Source organism: Staurois parvus, unplaced genomic scaffold (genome assembly GCF_062004578.1).
Source record: "Staurois parvus isolate SC_StPar_1 unplaced genomic scaffold, SC_StPar_1.0 ptg000116l, whole genome shotgun sequence".
In the NCBI taxonomy this organism is placed as follows: domain Eukaryota; kingdom Metazoa; phylum Chordata; class Amphibia; order Anura; family Ranidae; genus Staurois; species Staurois parvus.
This window is the reverse complement of record NW_028317912.1, coordinates 2,124,813-2,141,220: the sequence shown is the minus strand read 5'-3', so window position 1 is coordinate 2,141,220 and position 16,408 is coordinate 2,124,813. Positions and strand designations below refer to the sequence as shown.

The 16,408-nt window shown below is 44.4% G+C and overlaps 1 protein-coding gene and 1 long non-coding RNA gene across 2 annotated transcripts in view; one reads left to right on the top strand and one right to left on the bottom strand.

Annotated features, from left to right (window-relative positions):
- Positions 1-409: 409 nt before the first annotated feature.
- On the bottom strand, positions 410-11,106 carry LOC149467279 (uncharacterized). The gene is made up of 3 exons (XR_016311950.1): positions 10,960-11,106; positions 9,980-10,074; positions 410-547 (listed from the first exon to the last, which is right to left on the bottom strand). It is a non-coding gene; the product is annotated as an uncharacterized LOC149467279 (long non-coding RNA).
- A 151-nt stretch (positions 11,107-11,257) lies between these two features.
- Positions 11,258-16,408, top strand: part of PPP2R3A (protein phosphatase 2 regulatory subunit B''alpha) — a 315,656-nt gene continuing 310,505 nt past the window's right edge. Inside the window, exon 1 of the mRNA XM_089671953.1 lies at positions 11,258-11,359. The gene's annotated coding sequence lies outside the window, so the exon portion shown is untranslated. The remainder of the gene's footprint in view (positions 11,360-16,408) is intronic.

Sequence of the window (16,408 nt, the reverse complement as noted above, 5' to 3'; positions counted from 1 at the left end):
TCCAGCAACCAATCACAATCGCTGCTTGATCTGCTAAAGTAAACTGATTTTGAGTCTAGCTGCTATTTATTGTATGTCTTAGAGCAGGTGGAGAGCGAAATTGCATGCGAGGGTCCCAAGACAATGTTTGCCCGAGGTCCAATCAATATTAAAGATGATCCTGTGTGTAGGCGCTCCCAACGCTTTGCTACATACCTCCACATGTCATTTTTTTGGACATTTTTGTTCCCAAATTTGTTACTCCAGTTTGAACAAACACCATTGATGGTATTTTGTTTTATTAGACAGGAGTTTTTAAAGCTAAAGGCCTCACGTTTAATACATTATTAGGATGAGTTTTTCCTCTTAGTTGACAAAGAATTCAATGCTCTTCTAGGGTATGATATAGAACAGAGTATAACTTACCTTAATCCAGGGTCCTGCATTCTTCCTCCATGCTGGTTCAGGTTGTGATGACCAGTCCTCCAGAACTGTTTTTCCTGCGTTTCACTGACTAGTCCAACTTCTCTCACCTACAACTTCACCATTGGCTGTCCAAATTTCAGTGCTGGAAAGAAAAGGACGAGGGCCTGTCATGGAACCCTGAACCTTTAGACCAGGGGTGTCAAACTGGTGGCTCTGCAGCTGTTGCAAAACTACAAGTCCCATCATGCCTCTGCTTTTGGAAGTCATGCTTGTAACTGTCAGTCTTGCAATGCCTCATGGGACTTGTAGTTTGACAACAGTTGGAGGGCCACCAGTTTGACACCTGTGTTTTAGACAATACAAACCTTAAATCATTTATCAGCTTTGGAGGTGGAATGATTGTAATAATTTAGAGAATGTCCAGAGTTCCACTTTAAATGGTGCTACATAATCAGGTAGACAGGTGAATACTAAAATAAGCCACTATAATGCTTTTATTGTAAGACCATGTATAGACAGCCTTATTGATCTGAACTGGGAATAACCACCAGACCCAGCTTATTGAATTTTCAATCCAATGATTATCTTCAACATATTTGTCTAATAGACCATAAGAGCCAGTGTTTAACAGCCAAGACTTTATTTACTTTACATCACCTCCTTCACATTTAAGATCCTCAGTTGCCCCCATCAAGTTTAAATGGTTTTAAAAGCATAAGTGAATCAATATGATGGAGCTTTACAAGGTATCACAGCCAAAACTTTCCAGGCAAATGGCTTTTATGTCATGAAAGCAGTACCCCATCTGGGCCTATATCCCAGCTTATAGAACATGTTCTCCAGACACATTTTATACATTCCAGGTTTTTCTGGCGAACAGTCATATAAGAAAATATTGGGTAAAGCAAGGTTTGTGTGAGGACACGTAATGCACCTTATCAATCGCAGAAAACCGATGGCTCTTGCTAAGCTTTAAATTAAAGTTTTATTTTCTTAACCCTGAATGTTAAAGGATAAGTGCACCTCCCCGAAGTCCCTGCAGCCTATCCCCCTCTCCCTTCCCCCCCAGTCACTTTGTGAATTAAATTTAATGCCAAAAATGAGTAAAACGTCCGGTTTATACTGCAGTCTTCACAGCGCAGACATACTGCTCTTGCTCTACTTCACTTCTGACAATCAGTTACACTTGCCATCCATGCAGACGTTCTACATATCTCTGCTGTGTGACTAATTTTACAAACTTGTTAGTTAGAGAAAGGGGAAATATACAATATATACAATATAAACTTCTATTAAAGATGCCTTGAAGTGACACAATATCATTATTCTCCATAAATAATCCATACACATTTACTACTTAATGGCTTTTTAGTCTTTTTTAGATGAAATTGTTTTCTACTGTGTTTTTTGTGTTTCTTGTAACATCCTTTGTGAGATCCCGAACTTCTCCTTTTCCACCTCAATTCCATTTGAAACAAGAAGTGCACATTAGAAGATTCCACCTCACTTCCATTTGAAACAAGAAGTGCACATTAGATGAGGTCATGTACACTTCGCTATACATGTTATAAAACACATAGTGCATAGTACATTTTGGAGGGTGAGAAAGAGAGGATGGTCATATTCCTCCATACAGTGGGATAATGGAGATTGAACAATATGATTGAAATATCTAATGTGCAACTAATTTTCCCTTATACCATTTGCTGGATTCCTGGAAACCTCAGACCTATTTGCTTGTGCCCACCTTTACAACACTACTTGGGAATCTAGGATTCAATTAAATTCTCCAGCTGCCTGATATTCCCCCACCTTCCACTCACCACCTTCATAGGTTACACTCTGTTCCCCCTAGATTGTCCTACGGCCTTCACCTGGTGGCCTGCCCATGGCTAACTTAAAGCCTGTGACCTTATTTTATTGATATATAATAATTCAAACTGTTCCCTGGGAAGACATCCTTTCTAAACAGCAACCACCCCTCAAAGTAACTTCACCGATATATCCAAACCCATCGCAGAACAGAGACTTCAGGTAATTCCCCACTTTCTCAACTCACATTTTTTTTTGTTCTTCTATCCTGTACTCTCCCAATCTTATTCCAGTCTTATTCTTCTGACTAAATTCCCATTCCTTCCTAACCCCTCATAAATATGTAGCAAATGGCACTTAGATTTACATGATACTAAGTATGTGGAAAGATGGATTTTGAGTTAATGTCTCTACTGGTTTACTGAATATTTTTTAAAGTTTTTTTAAAGTTTCTTTCCTGGAATCTGCAAACAATGTTCTTTTTCGGTCGGACCTGGCTCCTTCCTTGATTTTTCATCTTGTGGTGTTCCACTGAGTGTTTTCTGCAGAATGCTGCAACAATACACTCCATGATTGGAGGGGAGGCAGGTCACGTGACTGTGAAAGGTCAAATGACTAGGCTCTCCACTCTCCAGCACTTATTTCTCCATTCAATTAAAATTAATGTGGCTTTGCTTGTTTTGGAATCCAAAAAAAATCAAAGCTCTAAACATATTTGTAATGCACGCTGCTGTGCTTTATACTGCAAATGTATGGCCATACCTCTAATTTATAAAGCAGCAGTTTCTGTTAGGGCATGTGTAACTGGTATGGTTATGTATTGTGACAGTGTGACGATCTGTCACCTAGGATTCTCAACTAGGCAGGTTGAGGGGCTCCAGGGTAAGTGTTTGATACGGAGGAAAGTGGCTTTTCACTTTCCTCCTTTGTATGTAAGGTCTGTTTTGGGATCTGGAGCCAGGAGATTTCAAAGAGATCTGGGAGGGATGAAATCTCCAATCCTGGGACCAGGGTTCTGGGCTCCACACCGGCAGCTAGGAGTCAGCAGGGCTCCACCCCGGCAGCTAGGAGTCAGCAGGGCTCCACCCCGGCAGCTAGGAGTCAGCAGGGCTCCACCCCAGCAGCTAGGAGTCAACAGGGCTCCACCCCGGCAGACGGAGTCAGGAGGGCTCCACCCCGGCAGACAGGAGGTCTCTGCCTTGGAGTCAGGTGGAAGCCAGACTAGCTGTGTGCTAGTGGCTATAATTTGGGAAGAGTCTGCAGGAGACAGACATTGAACTGTGTGTAAGCCAGGAGGCTAAATCGTTGTTTAATTTGTGTGATGGTGGAAACCCCTGCGTGGGAAACCTTTATGTTACGGGACTTTCATTTAAATAAAAGTGGGCTAAAAAGGCCCTGAAAAATAAGCGAGTTGCTGTGTGCTTTAACGGGAAGAGCTCTACCACTTGAAGCGAGTTCCCACAGTATAGACAGGACATTCAAAAAATGCTTGAAGCAGGTCAAAGGGGGATTTAGAAGAACTTCAAATGCAGGTCATATGCACCTGAATTAATTCTGAATATTATCAGAGGTTTCTCAATCTGATGTCAAACTTTTCACATCAACAAAAACCCAAAGCCCATCAATGCAGGCCCTTAGGCTTTAAAATAAAGGAAACACTAGACCCTGTCAAGCCTGCCATTGCTGACCTCTCATCACGCACATACTATTTGTCTGAGTGTTATGTTGACACTCTTGCTTTAATGCTTTGGGTCAGTAACTCAGCACAAGTATTCAGATAAGGATCTTAGACTTTCCTCTTACATTCCTGATAACTATACTTGTCCTGGGTCAATGACTCAGAAAATACTGAAGACGGTGGGTCAGCATTACAGCCACACAACTAGCTTTTTCAGAAGGAGCTCAGCAATGGCGGCCCCCTTAGTAATGTAATGTGGGGATTAATCAACATAATCAACTTAATCCAACGCAGTTGTAAATGAGATTGATGCTAATGTACGTTTCGTGACTTTGTGATGTTTTTAGTTCTTCTGAGCTGATATAAGACAGAGCACACATTACTGTCTTTGCCTGTGTATCCCTATGTAGATAGCATCTTTTATGCACTGTGTAATACAGAGGGCGTAGGTGCTGAAAGATGGAAATGCTTCAGAACAGCCTCAGAAGATCTAACTCAACATAACAGTAGGATTTTGATTTATCAGGAGGCAGACACCCTACAATATACCTCAGGCATTAAAGCAGAACTAACGTGGGAAAGAACTGCTAGGAGTAAAAGAGACTTAAAGTGTTACTAAATCCCGGACCCTGCATTCACTATGTCCGGTCTTCCACAGTACACGGAAGTGCAATTATTTTAGTAAATATAAACTGCTAAATACCTTTTCTCATCAGCCGTTAGAACAGTCTTGTGACTTCAGCAGAGCAATGGTTAAAGTTTTGAGGAGGAGTTTTCTTTCTGCTCTAGTAGGATGGGAAACCTTTGGCCCTCTGCCTGGACAGTGCTGATTAGCCCTGTTCTGATCACATACAGTCTCCCAAAAAAAAAAAAAAAACCCTTGCTAGTAATACACACCAAACTGAGCATATGCCTGTGACTACAGATTCAGTCTGTATCAGGAGGTCATTTGAAGAAGAGGAGAGGCAGAGAAGAAAAGATCAAACAGACTTTTTACACAATGCAAAGGATTAACCCCTTAGGTTCCACAGTTAGTATAACAAGCATGCTTTACTGCATATACAGACTGATTTTAACATGTCTCCTTTGCAAAAAAAAAAAATCCTTCCTTTTTTTTCTAGGAGATGCATCTTCTGTAGCAGCCAGGAGGCCAAACCATGTGTAATCTCTTTGTCAACTGAACTTCTTCCTCCTCATGTGACAGTATTCTGGCCTGGTAATTGGCTGCTGAGACCAGATGACTGCATTCTATGAGGAGGTCACATGTTCCCCCATACCTGGAAGCACTGGGTGATAAGAGAGGCCTCTAATGAAGCAACAGAGGGAGTGCATCAAAGGTGAGTATTGGTGGATGGAGGCTTCTTAGTTGCAGTTAAGTGGCAGAGGTTATTATTATTATTATTATACAGTATTTATATAGCGCCAACAGTTTGCTCAGCGCTGTACATTAGGTTAAAGTGACGGATTCTTTTTAATCTGTAGCTAGATTCCACATAATTTTCATAGTGCATCCTTCTTACTAGGGCTACAAGCTCTTGTCATATGTCACTCTTTGTTGTGAAAACTCTTTTTCTAAAAATTAGGCAATTTTCTTTCCTGCAACCAGGAGTTGCAGGAAAGAAAATTGCTCAATTCCCCCATCAACACAGTCAGTGTTGATGGGGGAATCCCTCCCGCTGCTCTAATGTACTCTGCCAGCGGGGAGCCTTCCCTGCCAGCAGAACACCGTTGTGAAAACTCCTTCTCTAAAGATGATGCAATTTTCTTTCCTACAACCAGGAGATGCAGGAAAGAAAATTGCTTGATTCCCTCATCAACACAGTCAATGTTGATGGGGGAATCCCCCCTTCAGTGCTCTTGTGTTCTGCCAGCAGGGAGCTTTCCCTGCTGACAAAACACAATGATTACTGCTGGCGGCAATAGTCTCTGGCAGTAATTGCTTACAAATCTGACAGGCTGATTGTACTGAAGCCTATCAATGGATGAACTTCAGTGCAACCAGTCTGCCTGCAGATGAATCAAATTTCGATTGGTCCTTGCTGAATCACAGAGATTCAATTCATCTATGGTTGGCTTAACACTGGTCACATGTATTACAATCTTATTGTGCAGTCTGACTTTAAATAAAACTGTACAGAAATGTAAATGTGTGTAGGCTCACATAGGAACCAATGAATTAAACGATTTTGAATGAAATAGTATAGTGAGTAAAGCTGGAAAATGTTTTATTAGCTATATTCAGAATTACAATGTCTTCTATTGAGTTTATCTTATGAGGTGCTTTACTGGGAAAACTTTACCAAAAAGAGACATGCAGTGGGAAAAGACTGGTCCCTAGTATTGCCTATATACTCCCTGCCGCTGATCTTTTCCCCATTACTGATTTACTGTACATGCCTTGTTCTCTACTGTCTCTGCGAGGAGGTCATCTTGGTAAAGGAATAGTACTTTGCTTCTTCAGAGCAGCCCCCACCCCCAAACTGGTAAGTTAAAGTGCTACTAAATCCACAGTAGTAAAATCAGTCTGTATTTGCAGTAAAGCATGCTTGTTGTACTCACTGAGGAACCTAAAGGGTTAATCCTCTGCATTGTGTAAAAATGCTGTTTTATCCTGTCTTCTTAGGAAAGTGCATGTGATCAGCACAAGGCAAATCAGTACTGACCAGGCAGAGGTCAGGGGTTCTGCATCCTCCTAGAGCAGAAAGAAAACTCCTCCTGGAAGCTGAACCAGTGCTCTGCTGGACACTGACAGAAGTCCAGGGGCGGACTGACCATTTGGAAACTCAGGCACTTCCCGAGGGCCCAGGGTCAGTAGGGGGCCCCATGAGATGGTTTTAGGTCTGTGTGTATTGTCTCATACTGAGGTGATGGTAAACCAGGGCGATTGCCCATATGTCAAATATTTATATGTAATAAAGCATAATTTTTGGAAATTTTTCTGAGTATCACATTCTGTTCATAATGTAGCCGCTTTCTGTGAATTCCTTTTCACAAACCCTTCTTTTTTGTAGGCCCCATGAGATGCCCCTGGTATCTTTTTCATAGGCTTTTTTAAGTTTGGGCAAGGACACAGGGGGCCCCATGATCCCCTATTGCCCGGGGGCCCCTGCAGAAGTCACAAGACTGCTCTAACTGCTAATTAGAAAAGGTATTTAGCATTTTATATTTACTAGAATAACTGCATTTCCATGTTCTGTGTACTGTGGGAGACCAGATACATTGATGCAGGGTCCTGGGTTTAGTAATAGTTTAATGATCAAAAAGAAGGAGAGGTGGATTAGGCATAGACTGAAGCAAAAGCAAGGAGAACCTTGCACTGCAGCTTTCAGTCCAGCAAGGAGAACAGTGAGCAGCACAGATCAATCACCTGTTTTTACCATCCCTTCACTACCAGTGTGAAAGAAATGTAACATATTTTATATAAAAGTTGTAAACAAAGACATGCCTGCAAAGAAGAAAGCTTATGCTTATCTCTTCCTCTACCCGTGTCACCAAACTCTACTTTGATCAAGAACAATCACCCCACAAAGTCCGTTTCAGAACCGTACAATCCTGTGAGAGTCAATCTCCTGTCCATCTTGGCTCATAGTGTTTTCTCTCATGTCACTTCTATATCCTGTAGTGACATAGGGGTTGGCTGGAGCAACCACTGAGCATTGCTGGATACTTGGTGATTGGCACTCCCTGAAATATCGCATTCTGAAGAACATTTCAGGGGAGATCCTTTTTGATCCAAGAGGCAATGAATGGTGCAGGCAACAGTCAGGAGAGGTATGTATATGCTCTTCCTTTACAGATATGTCTTTGTTTACAGCTTTCCAGTGACAATCACTTTGAGGCTATCCGTAAAATCAGGCTTCTATACAGCGGAACATTTCTCTGTATCTGACCCAGTTCTGTGCATGCAAAATGCATAAGCATTCCCTTGTTCCAGTGTTAATGCATTTCATTACTAACATGCTGTTAATACAGGGTTACTGTTGTATGTCAGACAACATAATCTTTGAAGGCATTTAAATGGTGGCCATGGCAACACGTACATAACAGTTTTCAGCATTTTAGAGTCTGTTTTTAAAAATAAAATTTGGATTCGGAAAACTTCTCCACTGGATACCTCCAGACATCCAAAAACAAGGCACCAAAACCCCAAGATGTTGGACCATGGCACGTCCAACTCAACCCTTAAAATCTTTCTCAAATCAGTATGAACACATTAGCACAGGGCTCAACAAATCCCAGGTGCCAGACTGCCATGGCGACTAGAAATTGTCTCCTGGTGCCCGGCTTTTATCAGCCCATTGCCAGTTACCTAGTACCGACCGTGCTATAGATGAATGATGGCTACAGTGTGGTCGGCTAGTTCTGAGAGGGTGTCTATTCACGTGGTCCCAGAACCCCGCCCCCTGCATGCTCTTGGGGCACCCACTGGGCGCGCTCTCTGATCACTGTTTGCTTTGGACACAGCTGATCACAGATCGAGGTAAAAGGCCAATCACAATGGAATCAACTGTGTCCAGTCACAGCTGATCACATGTAAACAGACTTGCCAGTTATTGGCAGTCCTTTCCTCACGTGCTGTTACAGTGTGAGGAGAGCCGGTAATCAGTAATTCTGATAGGCACATTTACACTCATAATCAGGGCACTGATCATCCTATCAGTGCAGCCTATCAGTGCCCATCAGTGCTGCCTATCAGTGCCTCCTCATCAGTGCCCATCAGTGCCGCCCATCAGTGCAGCTTATCAGTGCCGCCCATCAGTGCAGCTTATCAGTGCCCATCACTTAAGCCTATCAGTGCTGGCTATCAATGCCCCCTCATCAGTACCCATCAAAGTCGCCTATCAGTGCTACCTATCAGTGTCCATCAGTGCCACCTATCACTGCATCTTCATCAGTGCCTCCTCATCAGTGCCTATTAGTGCCGCCTCATTAGTACCCATCATTGCAGCCTATCAGTACCCATTAGTGCTGCATATTAAATGCCCATCTGAGCAGCCTCATCAGTGCACATCAGTGAAGAAGAAAAATGACTTATTTGCAAAATTTTTCTGGCAGAAACTAAGGAAAACATTTTCTTTTTTAATTTTTGTTTTTTTTTTGTTGGTTTAGCAAAAAATAAAAACCCCAGTGGTGATTAAATACCACCATAAGAAAGCTCTATGGCCCCTTTCAGACATGGCGGATCTGTCAGCGTGATCCATCTGCTCAGTGGGAGATCTCTCCGCTGCTCCCCGCTGAGCAGACAGCTGACAGGTATCTGCTGCTGCAGAGCAGACACAGACACTGCCCGCTGCTTTCAATGGGACGGTCGGATGGAAATGGACCACCTGTCTGTTTCCACCCGATTTTCATCTGGTCCAATCCACAGGACGGATGGGGAACAGATCCCCATCTGGCTGTTTTATGGCGTACAGCATCGGATCGGATGCCCTGCAGACTATTGTTCGCTAACACCCGCTGGTCTATAGAAGTCTATGGATGGACCGATCGGGTCAGCTTGAAATACAGACAGGCGGACCCCATCGGTCAGATTGTGTGAAAGGGACCTATCAGTCTCAATAAAATGATAAAAATATAATTTGGTGCAATGTTGCATGACTGAGTAATTGTCGTTCAATGTATGAAAGCGCTGAAAGCTGAAAATTGGCTTGGGCTGGAAGGGGGTAAAAGCGCCCAGCAGGCAAGTTTTAACATCTAAAAACTAAAAAAAAACTTTAGCTCTGATACTGCTTATCCGCAACAGAGCTAAAGGAATGTTTGTCTTCTTCACTTTCCGGCAGCTCCATGCAGGGGCGGACTGACAACTCATGGGGCCCCCGGGCAATAGGGGATCATGGGGCCCCTGTGTCCTTGCCCAAACTCAAAAAAGCCTATGAAAAAGGTACCAGGGGCATCTCATGAGGCCCCCTATTAACCCCGGGCCCTCGGGCAGTGCCTGAGTTTCCAAATGGTCAGTCCGCCCCTGGCTCCATGTATTCTCCGTGTGTCATGCATCTGTAAAGATACACATCAAGGATACATAAGAGAAGGGGCTTTGTCATTGAAAATAAAGCTTTAATAGAAAAACAAAAACCTGGCTCCTACCTTTTTTGCTGTCTCCTAGATTCCAAGCAAATTTGTCAGCACCCTGCGTAAGCATGATATTCTTCAAAGGAACGTCTGCAAAATCCTTCATGGACCTAGGAACATTGGGTAAAAAGGCAAATCAGGTATTTCACGGCCATGGAGGGGGTGGAGGAAGAACTCTACATTCGAGCCTTGAAGATATTTAAACTGTTTGTAAACCCTTCCATATACCAGTGACTGGCCTCAGATGATACACAGAGAGGAAACAAATCCTCCTACATAGGTTGTACCTGTTTATCTACAGTGTTCTCTACATCTGTTCAAAGTCCAGAATTTATAAGGCTCGTCTGATCTTTCAGAAAACAGGGTTGAGAGGTGAAATTACACTCTGCAGAGCTCAGTGAAGAAAGCTCTGAGAGCTGATTGGAGGGAAGGGACCCCCTCATACAGCTGTGGCTGTCAATCACAGGCTGTATATTGGAGGTCCCTCCCTTATCACCTAGCTGTGAGGAGAACTTGTCAGAAGTAAGTCATGCAGATAGCAGAGGAATGAGGCGCTATCACCCGCTGAATGCGACCCTTTTAAGGGAACGAGGCGCTAGCACCCGCTGAATGCGACCCTTTTAAGGGAACGAGGCGCTAGCACCCGCTGAATGCGACCCTTTTAAGGGAACGAGGCGCTATCACCCGCTGAATGCGACTCTTTTAAGGGAATGAGGCTGTATTGCAACTGTGCAAACCGCAAGCAATTTTGTGGCAGTAGTCTGGCATTTAGGGGGTTAAACAGGCTATGCCTTCTCTGAAGCTTGATATAAAATGTATTTGGGTACAGTGTTGTATCACTGAGTAGTTGTCAGACTATCATAGCACTGGGCATAGCCTGGTGAGGAAGGCCTGGTACAGGCTGGTACTGAAGTGGTTAAATATGGACGGTCCGGTTGCAGTGAACCAGAGAAGATATAATAAAGCAGCAGAACACGGGATGGAAATGGAGTCACCTGTACGGTCCTCGTCACACACTGCACGCCCAGCAGCGCTCTATCACAGCGTGTGAAGAGTTAACTCCCAATCTGAAGAATAGGGGGCGGCACTCGCTAAAAAAGCGCACGACCTCTCATACTTCGGCTCCGTCCGGCTATTGGCTCGTTGCCCAAATGTTCGCCCCTCCCTCGGGGACCTCATTGGCCGAGAATGTGGATGCCTCTACGCCTTCACTGAACAACACACACACATACACACACCCTGCACATGGGAAGGGGGCGTGGCGGAGAACTTGTCACCACGTGACGAGGGCTGGCAGGGAAGCCGGGGAGGCGAGTGGAGCAGAGGATTGGGGAGCGGAGCGGAGAGGAAAGGAGGGAGGACGTGCGGGGACACGGGGAGGTGAACGCTGGCCAGGTACGGGGGTCGTTCCAGGGTGCGTGGTACTGGGCTGATGTCACGTGATTGATCCTGGGGTGGAGAGCTCACTGAGCATAGGTGGAGGTATGGGGCTCAGTGTGGGTGGAGGTGTGGGGCTCAGTGTGGGTGGAGGTATTGGGAGTGTGGGGCTCAGTGTGGGTGGAGGTATGGATAGTGTGGGTGGAGGTATGGGGAGCGTGGGTGGAGGTATGGGGAGCGTGGGTTCAGTGTGGGTGGAGGTATGGGGAGCACGGGGCTCAGTGTGGGTGGAGGTATGGGGAGCGTGGGTTCAGTGTGGGTGGAGGTATGGGGAGCGCGGGGCTCAGTGTGGGTGGAGGTATGGGGAGCGCGGGGCTCAGTGTGAGTGGAGGTATGGATAGTGTGTGTAAGGGTATGGGGAGTGTGGGTGGAGGTGTGGGGCTCCATGTGGGTGGAGGTATGGGGAGTGTGGGGCTCCGTGTGGGTGGAGGTATGGGGAGTGTGGGGCTCCGTGTGGGTGGAGGTATGGGGAGTGTGGGGCTCAGTGTGGGTGGTGTTGGAGATGGCATGGTGTCACCTGCATGATCTAGGCCAGTGTTTTTCAACCTTTTTTGTGCAAAGGCACACTTTTTTCATGAAAAAAATCACGAGGCACACCACCATTAGAAAATGTTAAAAAAATTTATTGAAAAACTTTTTGACTTGAGGGCCGCAATGGGTTCATATATTGGGGCCGGACCAAGAGTAGATGAATGATGTGTATGTGTCATCCATAGTAAGTATAGTAATATTCCCCCATAGTAAGCATAGTAATTCATCCCCCCTATAGTAATTCATCCCCCCTATAGTAATTCATCCCCCATATTAAGTCCCCAAGCCCCCCCTGTGTCAATTCACTTACCTTTGCTCCGCGCGTTCCTCTCGCTGTTCCGGTGTAGCATGAAAATCTGTCTCCTATGAGGATCTGTCCCCCTCGACGTATCTGCGCATGTGCCAGTTTCAGGCATTAGCAGCTGATCGGCGATCTCCGGCACATGCGCAGATACGTCGAGGGGGACAGATCATCCTGACAGTATCACGCACCGCGGGCCGGATTAAAAGGTCCGCCGGGCCGTAGTTTGCCCATTGCTGTTCTAATGATTGGTCTATTTGTGAGCCGAGGCCACATGTTACGGATGAAATTGCAATTTTTCCCACGGCACACCAGACAATATCTCACGGCACACTAGTGTGTCGCGGCACAGTGGTTGAAAAACGCTGATCTAGGCAGCACACAGCTCCTCCCCTCCTACCTGTCATTGCTCTGTGACAGTACATGACAGGACATTGTGCACACCAAGTCTCTCCATCGTCCTGTGTTTTGGTGAAGAATGATCTCAGTGTAGACCAGTGTGAGGACCATGTACACACATCTACCTGTACAGTGCAAACACTGGGGGTACTTCATCACCTGGGGGTCCAGCCCACTGCCAGCAGGTGGACCAGAATCAGTGACAGGCTGAGATTGGCAGAGGCTGTACATTCATCCCACCCATATGTGTGTACACCCATCAGCCATAACATTAGGAATGCTGACAGGTAAAATGGATAACATTGATTTTCTCATTTACAATGACTTCTGAAAGTCAGTGGGATATATTAGGCAGCAAGTGAACATGCTGTCCCTGAAGTTGATGTGTTGAAAGCAAGAAAAAAATGGACAAATGTAAGGATTTGAGTGACAAGGTCCAAATTGTAATGTCTAGATGACTGGGTTAGAGCATCTCCAGAACTGCAGCTCTTGTGGTATGTTCTGGTCTGCAATGCTCAGAACCTATGAAGTGTGCTCCAAGGAAGGAAAATCATCGACGGGGTCATAGATGGCAAAGGATCAATAATGCACCTGGGGAATGAAGGCTGGCCCATGTAGTCCAAACCAATAGAAGAGCTACTATAGCTGAAATTGCTGAAGAATTTAATGCTGGTTCTGATAGGTGTCCATGCAGTGCATCCATTTGTTGTGTATGGGGCTGTGTAGCCACAGACTGGTCAGGGTGCCCATGCTCACCCATGTCCACAACCAAAAGATCTTACAATGGACACGTGTAACAGAACTGGACCACAGAGCAATTGAAGTAGTTGGCCTGGTCTGATGAATTCAAGAATGGTTTGAGGAACACAATGAGTTCAAGGTGTTTACGTGGCCTCTAAATTCTCCAGATCTTGGTCCAATCACGTATCTCTGGTATCTGCTGGAAAAACAAGTCTGATCCATGGAGGCCTCACCTCACAAATGACAGAACTTGAAGGATCTGTCACTAACCAGCTTGTTGCCAGATACCAATGCAGACCTAGTGGTGACTAGTGGAGTCCATGCCTTGACAGGTTATGGTGGGTGGTCATAATGTTTTGGTTGATCTGTGTATGTGTACAGGGGCTTATCCCCACAACAGACAGTTCATATTCGTGGCATAGGTCACTGTATGCATGGGTCTTTTTCTGTTGGTACTGCTCAGATGTGAATACAGTCAACAGTCTGATCAAGGTCAATGACAGGTTAAAAAACGCAGCGGTTGTACGCATATCTGAGCAGTCCTTGAATAAAAGGACGCATGCCTACAGGGACCTTTGTCTGAATGTGGACTGTATTGGGTACACAGGAACCACTCTGATATGTATGCAGCTGCTGCATAGTTCAACCTGTTGTTCATTCTTGACAGGCTGCTGCCAGGGGGCTGTATGCACCACCTCTGACTCCCAGGTGCCAAAATATGCCCAGATTATAGGCCTCTTGTCCAGGGACGTAGTCATATACTGATGTTTATGCTCAGGATCTTGTTGACAGAAGGATGCTGAATTAAATGTTCTGTAAAGATCTTGTGTAAAGTTGTGTATGCCGTGTATGTGGATACATGTATAACATTCTTCTTCATCCTCTTCTAGTTGTCAGTGTTGCAATATACAAGAGCATACATGTGTGTGTATTACTGCACTCCGATGTAAAATGTACTCATTGCTGTTTTACTGATCTTTCCATAGTTGTGTGCATTATTCCATAGACAACAGTGTTCCTGTGTTCAGATCAGTCAAAAATTTGACCTGTTTTCTTGTCAGTGGGTGTGTACGTTTGTTCTCCATGGTCCCACTGCATGTAGGAATGTAGCCACCCTCACTTTTGCACTCCCAAGGTGGGATACAGACTGTAGGGTTGATTTACTAAAGGCAATAGGCTGTGCACTCTGCAAGTGCAGTTGCTCTAGCTGAGCAGGGGTGTCAAACTGGTGGCCCTCCAGCTGTTGCGAAACTACAAGTCCCATCATGCAACACAACAAACACCTTTCTCCGGCGCTAGGAAAGGACTCAGTAGACCCAATAGGAATGTTCTGGAATTTTCTGGAATATGCACTGCTTGCTGCCCTCAACAGACCGGGGTGGTCCAAATACACTAGATGCAAAAGGAGAAACAGAAAAAGGGCGCACCAACCTAGTGCATTATCGTTTAAAGATTTATTGAAGGAACAAAGTAAGTATCATACTTACAATAGACATAAAAACACAGGCATGTCAAACTGAACAAGATGTATGATCCAAACAACATCTGAGTCCATACGATGGAGCCCTGGATGACCAACTGGCTAATGCGTTTCGAGGACACAACCTCTTACTCAGAGCCAGCCAGGTTGGATCATAAGTCCCATTATGCCTCTGCCTTTGGGAGCCATGCTTGTAACTGTCCATCTTGCAATGCCTCATGGGACTTGTAGTTTGGCAACAGCTGGAGGGCTGTCAGTTTGACACCTGTGCATCTATCGCTTAGTAAATAAATCTTCACTTTGCAAAGAATACCCAATCACATGCAAGAAAAAAAAACCTGGACTTTTGCTTGCACATGATTGGATGATGGCAGTCAGCAGAGCTTCTACTCATTTACTAAGCTCTGAAGCAACTGCATTTGCAGGGTGCAACTGCACGTTGCCAAGTGCACAGTCTGTTTGCCTTTAGTAAATCAACCCCTATGGGATTTGTAGTATGAATAAAGCAGTGCAAATGACCACAACTAATGTGTACCGCTTGTTGCAGACAAAAGTTAGGGGGAAAAGGAGGGGTTCAGGAGCTCACAGAGGACAATACAAGGAGGCAGAAAACAATTTCATGGGGAAAAAAAATTACAGGGCTGTAAAGTAGAGGATATGTATGGATTATCTTTGGAGAATAAAGATATTGTTTTGTGGTGTTACTTTGTTTAACCAGTTCTCGACCGCAAAATATTTGTAAAACACAGACCATATTGATGTATAAGAACATATAAACTTACAAAAAGTATTGACCCCAAACCATTATAGTTTCCCTTTAAGTTTAGAATCTTCGTTTCAGTTATTTTGTTACTTTTGTTCTTGTATAATGAGTACCTTTTTAAATGGAACCTCTGCACATGTATACTAACTTGGATTGTAAACTCTAACAAGCCGAGCCCTCTGATTCGCCCCCCTCTGCTCCTCTTCCTAGTGAGCTGTGATTGGCCCACACCTGTCACATGATACATGGGGCCAATCACAGAACCCTGTGCCATGTGACCAGCTCCAGCCAATCACAGATCACTATCCTGAGCTGTCAAAACTTAACTCATTCATGACAGTTCATGAATGAGTTATGTTCTGACAGCAAGCTTTGCATTGCAGGAGAAATTATCTTTATTTCTCCTATAAAGCAAAGTGTAAAAGGAAAAAAAATCCCCCCGCAGTAGTACAATGTTACCATGATAACAATGTTATATTCTGATAAAAGTATTAAAAATAATAATGTTAAAATAAAATACCATATTGAGAATTGAAAAAAAAAAAAATTGAGTTGATTAACTACTTGCCAACTGCTTACCCGCACTGAGCGAGAAGCAGCTCTTGGCAAGGCAACGTAATCTTGCGTCACTTAATATTTTGGAGTGTGAACGCACCTGCGGCCCCTGCTGACTCCCTTTTTTTTTTTTTTTTTTTTTTTTTTTTTTTTTTTTTCTTCTCAGCTGGTTGTCGGCCTTCATGTAAAAGCAATGCTAGTGGCCAATTAGCTGCTGATTTTTTTCCGAGCAGTGGG